Source organism: Ornithorhynchus anatinus, chromosome X1 (genome assembly GCF_004115215.2).
Source record: "Ornithorhynchus anatinus isolate Pmale09 chromosome X1, mOrnAna1.pri.v4, whole genome shotgun sequence".
Taxonomy (NCBI): domain Eukaryota; kingdom Metazoa; phylum Chordata; class Mammalia; order Monotremata; family Ornithorhynchidae; genus Ornithorhynchus; species Ornithorhynchus anatinus.
The window spans coordinates 44,752,841-44,765,746 of record NC_041749.1 but is presented as its reverse complement, the minus strand read 5'-3'; positions in this window follow the sequence as shown (position 1 = coordinate 44,765,746).

Sequence of the window (12,906 nt, the reverse complement as noted above, 5' to 3'; positions counted from 1 at the left end):
ATCGTATTTATTGAGCACTTACTGTGTGTGGAGCACTGTACGGTCCTCTCCCCTGCCCCAAGAGGTTATTGGCCTAAAATCATATTTTCATCATGAGGCCTTCCCTGGCTAACCCATCATTCCCTTCTTGCCTCTACACTTAGATCTGTACTCCTTTAATAATAATAATTAAGGCATTTGTTAAGCGCTATGTGCCAAACACTGTTCTAAGCGCTGGAGGTAGATACAGGGTAATTAGGTTGTCCCACATGGGTCTCACACTTTTAATGCCCATTTTACAGATGAGGTAACTGAGGCCCAGAGAAGTTAAGTGACTTGCCCAAGGTCACACAGCAGACACGTGGCACAGCCAGAATTAGAATGCGCATTCTCTGACTCCCAAGCCCGTTTTCTTTCCAATAAGCCACACTGCTTCCTTTAACCGCTTTGATACTCATCCCACACTATCCCTCCAATACAATATAACTCTGTTGTACTGTACTCTCCCAAACCCTTAGTAAGGTGTTCTGCATATAGTAAGCACTCAGTAAACACTATTGATTGATATCCTTATACTGTCATTCCCCTATCAGTGATTTATTTTGACAATGATAATAATAACAATATGGTATTTGTTAAGAGCTTACTATGTGTCAAGCACTGTTCTAAGTGCTGGGATAGATACAAGGTAATCAGGTTGTCCCACATGGGGCTCAAAGACGCACAGACATCCCCATTTTACAGATGAGGTGACTGAGGCACAGAGAAGTTAAAGTCATACAGCTGATTAGTGGCAGAGTTGGGATTAGAACCTATGACCTCTGACTCCCAAGCCCATGCTCTTTCCACTAAGTCACGACAACTGTCGCCCCATCTAGCCTGGAAGCTTCTTGTGGGCAGGGAACATTTCTTCCAACTCTATTGTACTCTACTCTCCCGGGATCTCTGCTCCCCTGGGGGTAAGTCTCAGACCGCCGGGCCCCCTCTTCCCAGCCGAATCGACCACCACATGGACTCTGGAGCTCTCCTCCCAGGCGGTGGTTCCTTGGGCTGCCTGCCCCCCGTTTCCAGCCTAGCTCTTTAGCAGCCTTTTGGCCACCGACCGCCGACTTTAGCGGCTTTTTGGCCGCCGACCGCCGACTCATCCACGCCGAGACCAGCCCCCTCCCCCGGGAAACTGAGCCTTGTCATCGCCCGGACCCTTGGAGCCATTACCGCATGGGCCCGGGATCTCTGCTCCCCTGGGGCTGAATCGACCACCACATGGACTCTGGAGCTCTCCTCCCAGGCGGTGGTTCCTTGGGCTGCCTGCCCCCCGTTTCCAGCCTAGCTCTTTAGCAGCCTTTTGGCCACCGACCGCCGACTTTAGCGGCTTTTTGGCCGCCGACCGCCGACTCATCCACGCCGAGACCACCCCCCCTCTCCCGGGAAGCTGAGCCTTGTCATCGCCCGGACCCTTGGAGCCATTACCACGTGGGCCCGGGATCTCTGCTCCCCTGAGGCGCAACCTCGGCCCACCCGGCCCCTGCCCCGATTCCCGACAAGCCCCCCTTGGCCTACCGCTCGCTGACTCATCTGCGCTTCCTCCGCCTCCACCGGGGAGCTGAGCCTCGGACCGTCCGGACCCGCGCCCGCCTCAGCCTTTCACAACCTGGATCTCCGCACCCCCGCTCGGGAACTCCGACACTACGGATCTTCGCCCCCACAGACCCCCAGCCACCAGCTTCCAGTCCACCCCCCCCCCCCCCCGCTCGGGCCCGGGGACATTGCGCTCCCCTTCTCGATCCTGGGGACATTGTGCTCCCCTTCTCGGCCCCAAGGACATTGTGTCCTCGGGGGACATTGTGTCCCCCTGCTCGGGCCCGGGGACATTGTGCTCCCCAACCGCTCCCCCACTCCGCCCGAGGTGGCCATTTTAGGAAGCCCCCACTCTGCCTGAGGCGGCCATTTTGGGAAGGCCTCACTCCCTCTTCCCTCTTGAGGTGATTCATCCCTCCCGCCCCCGCCCCGGGCGACGACGTCCTTGTTCTCACCATGTTACCTTGCCTTAGCCGCCGCCTACGGCCGCCACCCACCCCGGACAACCTCAGGGCCCCCCCGCCGCCACAGGGTTATTTGGTCATGAGCTCTGGGACACTCTCGGCCGCTGGCCGCTTGACTTTGAGTCTGATCGGGTAGGGTCGGCTCGTCCCCCGACCCTGGTCATCGCCTGCTTATTAACACTATTGTAGTGTGCCTTACTGTAGCATGTTGCTATATTTGCGATCTCGCTTTTTATTGTTTATTGTCGTCAGATTTTGAATTTGATCAGGTCGCCCCTTAATCGAGTCTACCCCCGACGCTGGTCATCACCCCTTTTATTAACACGACGATATTGTATCATACTGTATCATGTTGCTATATTAGCACCACTGTACTGTATCATATTGTATCATGTTGCTATATTACCGATTTCGTTTATTACTGTTTATTGTCAGTGCTGCCACCCACCTCTCTGGCCTCGCCATGTCCCTCCCCCCCCCCCCTCCCGCCCCTTCCTATCCTCCCCTTCCCCTTCCCCTTCCCCTCTCTCGCTCAGCTCTTTCCCGCTCTCTCCTCTGTCTCCTCCCCCACTCCTCTCTCCCGCCCTAGAACCCCACTTTACCAGCGCTACCCCTCTTCCCCCTCCCCCTACTCTTCCCCCCACCTAACCCCCTCTTCACCCCCTCCCCCCTTCTCTCTTCCCCACCCACGCCCCATCCCAGTCCTCTTGTCCCACCGCCACCCCTCATCCCCCTCTCCTCGTCCAGGGCCCCGCCACCTCCTTCCCATCCAAACCCTCCCCTCCCCCCGCCCTTCCCCCCCTCCTCCCCTTGCACCCACAGCTACTTTCAAGTGTGGCCTCTGGAACCCCCGCTCTGTTACAGGCAAGCTACCTTTCATCCATGACCTTTTCCTCTCCCGCTCTCTCCTCCTCCTCGCCCTTTCGGAAACGTGGCTCTCTCCCGAAGACACGGTCTCCGCCGCCGCTCTCTCCAGCGGAGGCCTCTCCTTCTCCCACTCCCCCAGACTCACCGGTAAGGGAGGAGGCGTCGGCTTCCTCCTCTCGCCCCGATGCCGCTTCCGCACTATCCCTCCTCCCCCCTCCCTCTCCTTCCCCTCCTTCGAAGCCCATATCATTCGCCTCTACCACCCACTCCAGTTACTTGTCGCCGTCATCTACCGCCCTCCCGGTCCCACCTCCGACTTCTTCAACCACCTTGACCCCTTTCTCACCTTCCTTCTCTCCTTCTCTCTGCCCACTCTGATCCTTGGAGACTTCAACATCCATACGGATGTACCCGACGACTCCTCTGCCGCCCGCCTGCTATCCCTCCTCGACTCTGCCGACCTCCTCCTCCACCATACCGCGCCCACTCACCGACTCGGTCACACCCTCGATCTTGTCATCTCCTACCGCTGCACTATCTCCTCACTCACCAACTCTGAAATCCCTCTCTCGGACCATAACCTTCTCACCTGCCTCATCTCTCACACTCCCTCCCCCTGCAAATCTTCGCTACTGCCCCACAGAGACCTCCGCTCTCTCGATCCCATCCGTCTTTCCAATAGCATCTCGCCTCACCTTGCCGCCCTGTCCTCTCTTCCCACTCTCGACAATCAGGTCTCCGCTCTCAACTCCACCCTCACTACTCATCTCGACTCTCTCGCCCCCCTTTCCCTCCGCCGCTCTCGCGCCACTAACCCACAGCCCTGGATCACCTCCTCTATCCGCCTCCTACGCTCCTATGCTCAAGCTGCTGAGCGCCGCTGGCGAAAGTCCAAGCACCAAGCCGACCTCACACACTTCAAATTTATCCTTTCCTGCCTTAACTCTGCCCTCTCCTCCGCCAGGCAAAGCTTCTTCTCCTCCCTCATCGACACCCATGCCCGTCACCCCCGCCGATTGTTCCGGACCTTTAACTCTCTCCTTAGGCCCCCTGTTCCTCCCCCTCCCCCATCTCTCACCCCTAATGATCTGGCCACCTATTTCCTCACGAAAATCAACACGATCAGGTCTGAGCTCCCCAAAGTCACCCCTCCGCCTCTCCCCTCCCCCCCAACAACCCCCTCCCCTACTTTCCCATCCTTCCCTGCAGTATCCTCAGAGGAGATCTCCTCCCTCCTCGCAAGTGCCACCCCCTCCACCTGCGCCTCGGACCCCATTCCCTCTCACCTTCTTAAAACCATCGCCCCTGCCCTCCTCCCTTCCTTAACTTCTATTTTTAACCACTCAATCTCCAAGGGCTCCTTCCCCTCTGCCTTCAAACACGCCCACGTCTCCCCCATCCTAAAAAACCCGCTCTTGACCCCACTTCCCCCTCCAGTTATCGTCCTATCTCCCTACTACCCTTCCTTTCCAAAATCTTAGAACGAGTCGTCTACAATCGATGCCTAGAATTCCTTAACTCCCATTCTCTCCTAGACCCCCTCCAATCTGGCTTCCGTCCCCTCCACTCTACCGAGACTGCTCTCTCTAAGGTCACCCATGACCTCCTTCTTGCCAAATCCAATGGCTCCTACTCCATTCTGATCCTCCTTGACCTCTCTGCTGCCTTTGACACTGTCGACCATCCCCTCCTCCTCCGTACCTTATCTCACCTTGGCTTCACGGACTCTGTCCTCTCCTGGTTCTCCTCTTACCTCTCTGGCCGATCATTCTCGGTCTCCTACGCTGGAGCCTCCTCCCCCTCCCATCCTTTAACTGTTGGAGTTCCTCAAGGGTCAGTTCTTGGCCCTCTTCTGTTCTCCATTTACACTCACTCCCTCGGTGAACTCATCCGCTCTCACGGCTTTGACTACCATCTCTACGCAGATGACACGCAGATCTACATCTCCGCCCCTGTCCTCTCCCCCTCCCTTCAGGCTCGCATCTCCTCCTGCCTCCGGGACGTCTCCACCTGGATGTCTGCCCGCCACCTAAAACTCAACATGAGCAAGACTGAGCTCCTCATCTTCCCTCCCAAGCCCGGTCCGCTCCCAGACTTCTCCATCACCCGTGGATGGCACGACCATCCTTCCCGTCCCGCAGGCCCGCAATCTCGGTGTCATCCTTGACTCGTCCCTCTCGTTCACCCCACACATCCTATCCGTTACCAAGACCTGCTGGTTTCACCTCTACAATATCGCCAAGATCCGCCCTTTCCTCTCCACCCAAACGGCTACCTTACTATTACGGGCTCTCGTTATATCCCGGCTAGACTACTGTGTCAGCCTTCTCTCTGACCTCCCTTCCTCCTCTCTCGCCCCGCTCCGGTCTATTCTTCACTCCGCTGCCCGGCTCATCTTCCTGCAGAAACGATCTGGGCATGTCACTCCCCTTCTTAAACAACTCCAGTGGTTGCCTATCGACCTCCGCTCCAAACAAAAACTCCTCACTCTAGGCTTCAAGGCTCTCCATCACCTTGCCCCTTCCTACCTCTCCTCCCTTCTCTCTTTCTACCGCCCACCCCGCACGCTCCGCTCCTCTGCCGCCCACCTCCTCGCCGTCCCTCGGTCTCGCCTATCCCGCCGTCGACCCCTGGGTCACGTCCTCCCGCGGTCCTGGAACGCCCTCCCTCCTCACCTCCGCCAAACTGATTCTCTTTCCCTCTTCAAAACCTTACTTAAAAATCACCTCCTCCAAGAGGCCTTCCCAGACTGAGCTCCTCTTCCCCCTCTACTCCCTCTGCCATCCCCCCTTTACCTCTCCGCAGCTAAAGCCTCATTTTCCTCTTTTCCCTCTGCTCCTCCACCTCTCCCTTCCCATCCCCACAGCACTGTACCCGTCCGCTCAACTGTATATATTTTCGTTACCCTATTTATTTTGTTAATGAATTGTACATCGCCTTGATTCTATTTAGTTGCCATTGTTTTTACGAGATGTTCTTCCCCTTGACGCTGTTTAGTGCCATTGTTCTTGTCTGTCCGTCTCCCCCGATTAGACTGTAAGCCCGTCAAACGGCAGGGACTGTCTCTATCTGTTGCCGACTTGTTCATCCCAAGCGCTTAGTACAGTGCTCTGCACATAGTAAGCGCTCAATAAATACTATTGAATATTGAATACTCTCTCAAGTGCTTAGCACGATGTGCTGCACAAAGTAAGCGATCAGTAAATACCGCTGACCTGTGGTCTGGCCTCTCCTTTCCCCCTTTCCCACCAACCATCCTCATGTGTTTTCACATTCCTAGAACTCAAGACGCTCCCTTAGCCCTGGCAAAAGCAGTATGTCTTTTCCAATCCTTGCTTTCCTTCTTGTCACCCCCCTCGAGATTTCCCACAAACTGCTCACCTGTACACCTGAGATGCCACAAGCTATCAACTCCCTCTCTCTGCATCGTCCCCCATTCCATCTCAAACCCACCCCCTCTCCTCTAACCTAAATCACTGTTCCTATAACGATGCTGACTCTCCCACCTGTGACCCTTCACTATTGCTGTATTCCCCCAATCTCTTCCTCTTTTCCAGCCAACTGCTGAAAAGTCACTGACCAAATGTCCGGTGAGTTGTGGTCACTGACTCAACTGCTTTCCCAGTCTCCTACCTGCACGGGCTGATTAATCACCGCCCGTTGAGGCCTAGGGCTAAGGCATAGACTTGAGATATAGTTATTCTAGGGGGCTCCCAGAAGCCAAATGGGAAGTCGCTTTCCACTTTAGGGAGCATCGGTGGCAGAGGCGGGGAATAAGTTGTGGTTGGGCTTGATGCAGAGACCCAGCAATGGTTTCGAAGGCCCATTTTGGAGATGAGAGAACTGAGGCACAAAGAAATTAAGTGACTTGACCAAGGTCACACAGCAGGATTAGAACTCAGGTCCTCTGACTCCCAGGCCTGTGCTCTTTCCTCTAGGCCATGCTGCTTCCCATATAGATATGTAGACTGTATAAACAATATAAATAGGTTCCCTAAAAACCAGGAGCCACAGGGCAGCTGCACCCTTTCAACTGGCATTATCTGGAGTGGCCATTTTTCCAGTTTTGTACAAGATGGTCCAGTTTACAGCCAGCTGCTTTGGATAAGGGATCAGATGCCTTTATGTTTTAAGCACCCAACCTCTCTCCAATTCCACTCTGCTGGATTCCACAGTTCCAAAGCTCAGTCCATGTTCACGGGAACCTGGAAGAGAATACCACAGTCATTATTATGCCTTTATGTTAGATTAGTGATTATTATTATCATTATTATGGCATTTAGTAAGTGCTTACTATGTGCCAGACACCATATTATACGCTGGAATGGATACAAGGGAATCGGGTTGGACATAGTCCCTGTCCCATATAGGGCTCACGGTCTTAATCCCCATTTTACAGATGAGGAAACTGAGGCCCAGAGAAGAGAATTGACTCGCTCAAGGCCACTCAGAGACAAATGGCAGAGCTGGGATTATAACAACCCTGACTCCCAGGCCCGTACTCTATCCACTATGCTATGTTGCTATTATGAATAAATTGTGGGCAGAGGCTGTGTGTTTACCAGTCCTGTTGTACTCTGCCAATCTATCAATCGTATTTATTGAGCGCTACATGCAGACCACGGTACAAAGCACTTGGAACAGAATTAAGCTCTTTAAGAGCATGGAACGCGTCTGCTAATTCTTTTGTTTTGTACTCTCCCAAGCGCTTAATACAGTGCTCTCCCCTTAGTGTTCAATAAATACTACTGACTGATGCAGCAGCGTGGCTCAGTGGAAAGAGCACGGGCTTTGGAGTCAGAGGTCATGAGTTCAAATCCCAGCTCTGCCACTTGTCAGCTGTGTGACTGTGGGCAAGTCACTTAATTTCTCTGTGCCTCAGTTACCTCAGCTGTAAAATGGGGATTAAGACTGTGAGCCCCACGTGGAACAACCTGATTCCCCTGTGTCTACCCCAGCGCTTAGAACAGTGCTCTGCACGTAGAAAGCGCTTAACAAATACCAACATTATTATTATTATGCAATACAACATAATTAGCAGACATGTTTACTGTTCCTTTACTGCCCATAATGAGCTTACAGTCCAGAGGGGAGACAAATGTTAATATGCTTAAGTCTTGAGTATAGTGTTCTGCAAACAATCAATCAATCAATGATATTTATTGAGTGCTTCCTGTGTGAAGACCACCATACTAAATGCCTGGGAGAGTACACCAGGGTTGGTAGATACATTCCCTGCACATAATGAGCTTACAGTCTATCGCGATTGCTTGCTATGAAATGTAATTTACATCTGTTGTTTATTCAAAGACTAGGGTCAACAAAAGGGGGACCAGAATTCTCTGGTACCAACAGTAGCCATCTTAGGCAGAATCCAGTTGGCTTCTCAGGAAGGAGGAGAAAGAGAGAAAGAGAGAGAGAGAGAGAGAGAGAGAGAGAGAAAGACTGAATGACAGTTTACCAAGCATCGATTAGACTGTAAGCCCGTCAATGGGCAGGGATTGTCTCTATCTGTTGCCGAATGGTATATTCCAAGTGCTTAGTACAGTGCTCTGCACATAGTAAGCATTCAATAAATACTAGTGAATGAATGAAAGCATCTGATACTTTCTCATGTATCATAAATGCTGTTTCCATCAACCTCATTCCCTCAACCCAGTCACAGGACCGCAGTGAGACTGAAGACGGGAATGTGCACCTTTCACTCTCTTTTCCCTTTGTAAATGCGCTCTACCCACTCTCACTTTAAATATACATCTTATCTGTTTGTAAAGAGCCTAGAGCAAAGTATTGGTGACATGTTTGAGCGTGTGTATGTGTGTGCGCCTACGGGACAGCCTGGATGCTCAAGTGCCAGCAGCAATCCAGGTCAGACATTTCTGGTTTGGTGAGGTCACTCGGGAACTTCTCTCCCCCTCCTGGTCCCCGGGCCCATCAAGGAAGGTCCCCTGCCAGACCATCCTGTAGGCCTTTGCCCCATGGAGTGGCAGCCCCTGGTACCCTAATCCCGGCATAGTAGTCACTTTTCTAATGGTATTTGTTAAGCGCTTACTGTATGCCAGGCGCTGTTCTGAGCACTGGGGTAGATACAAGTCAATTTCCCATTTTACAAATGAGGTAACTGAGGCCCAGAGAAGTGAAGGGACTTGACCGAAGTCACACAGCAGACAAATCCTTCTGACTCTCAGGCCTGTGCTCTATCCGCTAGGCCATGCCACTCCTCGATGACCGTACTGCAGACACAGAAGCCCATCCTGAGTCAGCTCCACTTTCCCTGGGCCTCCACGCCGTGTGGTATGGCAACTATTCTTGTTGACCGGTGCACGGCCCAGAATCCGTGGCAGTGATGAGGCATGATTAATTGCCAAATGGAGGCCAACTTGAGGCTTCTTGGGCCCCCGCAGACCTCGACATCCTGTGGTTAACCACTGTCCCTTCTGGGCTGGAACTGCAACTAATTATGCTCTGTACAGGGTCTAGTGCTGTTGACACATAACAAATGGTGGTAATTTTTCAGCGATTCTATTCGAGATACTCAAAATACAGTTTGTGGGACTTTGCAGTTAACTTTTCTCTTTCTGGCCACCAGGCGGCAGGTGCATTTTTTTCTTTTTCTTTTTTGAGCTTTTCTATTGGAAAACAGCCAGGAATGGTTGGGCAATGGGGATGGTCTGTTAAAATCCTTTCGGTATTATTGTTTCTTATCTAAAGCTGTTTTCAGAAAATAAACAGTTGATGTCATACTTGAACTTTGGCTGAAATTAAATCTCCACCCCATTAAAAGTGCTCTGTGAGCTGAGGTTTTTGTTACTCAAGGGACTGAAAAAGTTTGGAAACCAGATTATAGTAGAGTTTGTCTAACGTAGGCCGGATAATGGCTTTAATTGAATGTACCTGGTGAACATCCTAAGCCACCCACGCTATCGGTCCCTCATTTATCCCCGATAAGAAGTTATGGTTTTAAACGTAGTGATGGGTGTATATCTTTTAAGTCGTAAAGGACCTCATTTTTACCAGTAGGTCATTCTGAACAAGCAAGAACGCTTGATAAAGAAAGGTCTTTAATCCAAAGAGAAAGTCTGAGTTATCTGACCCATCCATCACTTACTTCTGACCTTGTGTGCTGTGTGACCTTGGGCAAGCCACTTCATTTCTCTGGGCCTCAGTTACCTCATCTGTAAAATGGAGTTTAAGGCTGTGAGCCCCATGTGGGACAATCTGATATACCTTGTATCTACCCCAGTGTTTAGAACTTAGACCTAGTTCTTGGTCTAGGTCCTAGACTTGGACCTAGTAAGCACTTAGCAAATACCTTCGTTATTATTATTATTATTTTCCATCATTTCCATTGCATGTGGTCAGGGATTGTCTTTATTGCTGTATTGTACTTTCCCAAGTGCTTAGTACAGTGCTCTGCACACAGTAAGCGCTCCATAAATACGACTGAATTAATGAATGAATGAAATGATCAAAGGGGGATTCCCTCCCAGCCAATCACTATCTCTTCTTTCTTTTCCTAATAATCACACTTCCCCCCCTTCAAAGCCCTACTGAAGGCTCGCCTCCTCCAGGAGGCCTTCCCAGACTAAGCCCCCCTTTTTCCTCAGTTCTCCCCCGCACCTCGCCCCGACTCGCTCCCTTTGCTCTATCCCCCCCACCCCACTGCACTTGTGTGTATATATGCACATCTCTATAATTCTACTTATTTATATTAATGCCTGTTTTACTTGTTCTGATCTGTATATATATATAATCTCTAATTCTATTTATTTATACTGATGCTATTGATGCCTGTTTACTTGTTTTGATGTCTGTGTCCCAACTTCTGGACTGTAAGCCCATTGTAGGCAGGGATTGTCTCTGTTGCTGAATTGTACTTTCCAAGTGCTTAGACAGTACTCTGCACACAGTAAGCGCTCAATAAATTCGACTGACTGAATGAATGAACAAGTCCTGTTATGACAGCTCAGTATTACAGCTATGACATCGTATGCTGAGAGACAGAGATTTCATAATGGTAATAATAATTGCATTTGTTTAGCATTTACTATGTGCCAAGCACTGTACTAAGCATCGGGGTAGGTACAAGATAACTAGGGCAGACACCATCCCTGTCCCCCAAGGGGTTCACAGGAAGAACGGGTAGTCAATCCCCATTTTACAGATGAAGAATCTGAGGCTCAGAGAAGTTCAATGATTAGAACTCAGGGCCTCTGACTTCCTTGGTGGTGCTCTTCCACTAAGTCTGCTGCTTCTCATAAAAACAAAACATCCCCTTCACAAGTAATCTCACACTAGAGGACAGAAGTCTTGCCTTGTGACATCTCTTCAGTAATTGGTAATCTTCTAACAAGCTCAAGTCTGCCTTATTAATAATAATAATAATAAACAATATTTGTTAAGTGCTTACTACATGCCAAACTCTGTTCAGAGCAGGACACGGAACCCCGCTCCTCAAAATACCCCAGAGGTTGCCCATCCACCTCCACATCAAACAATCCTCACCATTACCTTTAAATCACTCCACCACCTTGCCCCCTACTACCTCACCTCGCTTCTCTCCTTCTAAAACCCAGCCCTCACACTTGGCTTCTCTAATACTAACCTTCTCACTGTGCCTCGATCTCGCCTGTCTCAATGCCAATCCCTAACCCACGTCCTGCCTCTGGCCTGGAACACCCTCATCTTCAAATCCTCCAGACAATTACTCTCCCCCCATTGAAAGCCTTATTGAAGACACATCTCCTCCAAAAGGCCTTCCCAGACTAAGCCCCACTTTTCATCTCCCACTCCCTTCTTGTCACTTGACTTTCTCCCTTTGTTCTTCCCCTTCCCAGCCTCACACCACTTATGTACATATCTGTCATTTTATTTATTTGTATTGATTTCTGTCTCCCTCACTCTAGACCGTAAGCTCACTGTGGGCAGGGAATGTGACTGTTTATTGTTGTATTGTACTCTCCCAAGTGCTTAGTAGAGTGCTCTGCACACAGTAAGCGCTCAATAAATACAATTGAATGAATTTGGTGAAATTAATGAATTTGAATGAAAGATGATCAGGTCTGGCATAATCTCTTTCTCACATGGGGTTGACAGTCTAAACAGGAAGAACAGGCATTGAATCCCCATTCTACAGACGAGGAAACTGAAACCCAGAGAAGTAAAGTGACTTACTCAAGGTCACGCAGCACACACGTGGAGGAGCCGGGATTAGAACCCAGATCCTCTGACTCCACGCCAGGGCCATACCGCTCTTCTTTGGTGTGGCAGCTGATGCAGCCACCAAATTCCCACAAACAGGTTGGTTCCCACTCCCCCCATATTGCCATCATTTGCCTGCTACAATACCGCTGTATTTGGAGCTAGACAAAAATCCAGTACAGAAAAATATCATCCGAAAGGGAAATTTAACGCCAAGCTAATATGAAAAGGATTCCATAGAAGAGTCAGGAAAGAGGACACGTTCCAGCACCTTCCTTTAACACCCACAAAAAAAGGGTACCAAACTGACGTTCCCTGAGATCCTGCAGGTCTAAACACTGACTCTTGGGAATGGCCTATTTTTTCAATATTTTTTGACTTCTGCTTTGAAGCAGATACACAGTACAGACCCAACAGCACTTTTAAACCTCCTCTAGAGAGCAGTTATTGCTCAATAAATGTTAAGTAGTAATTGGATATCTACAAAATGCCCCAGCATCATTTTATATGAGGCCTAAAATACTCCAATAAGGGTGTTCAGGGCTATCTTAAAAAAGAAGATATGGAGGCATTTCTCCACAGATTACAAATGCTCACCTGCAATTAACACTGAACTCATTCACGAGGTCATTTATCCTCCAACAACTGGGCTAGAAAACAGCAGTTGTGGAGGTGCTTTTTAAACTTTTATCACTCTTGGTATTTCAAATCAACTGTGCTGCCTGGAGATGCACTCCTGTTCTGCTGAGATATGGAACAGATGTCCCCTACCCAAGAGTTCCATCCAAGATGAAAAAAAAAACCACCAAAATAACAA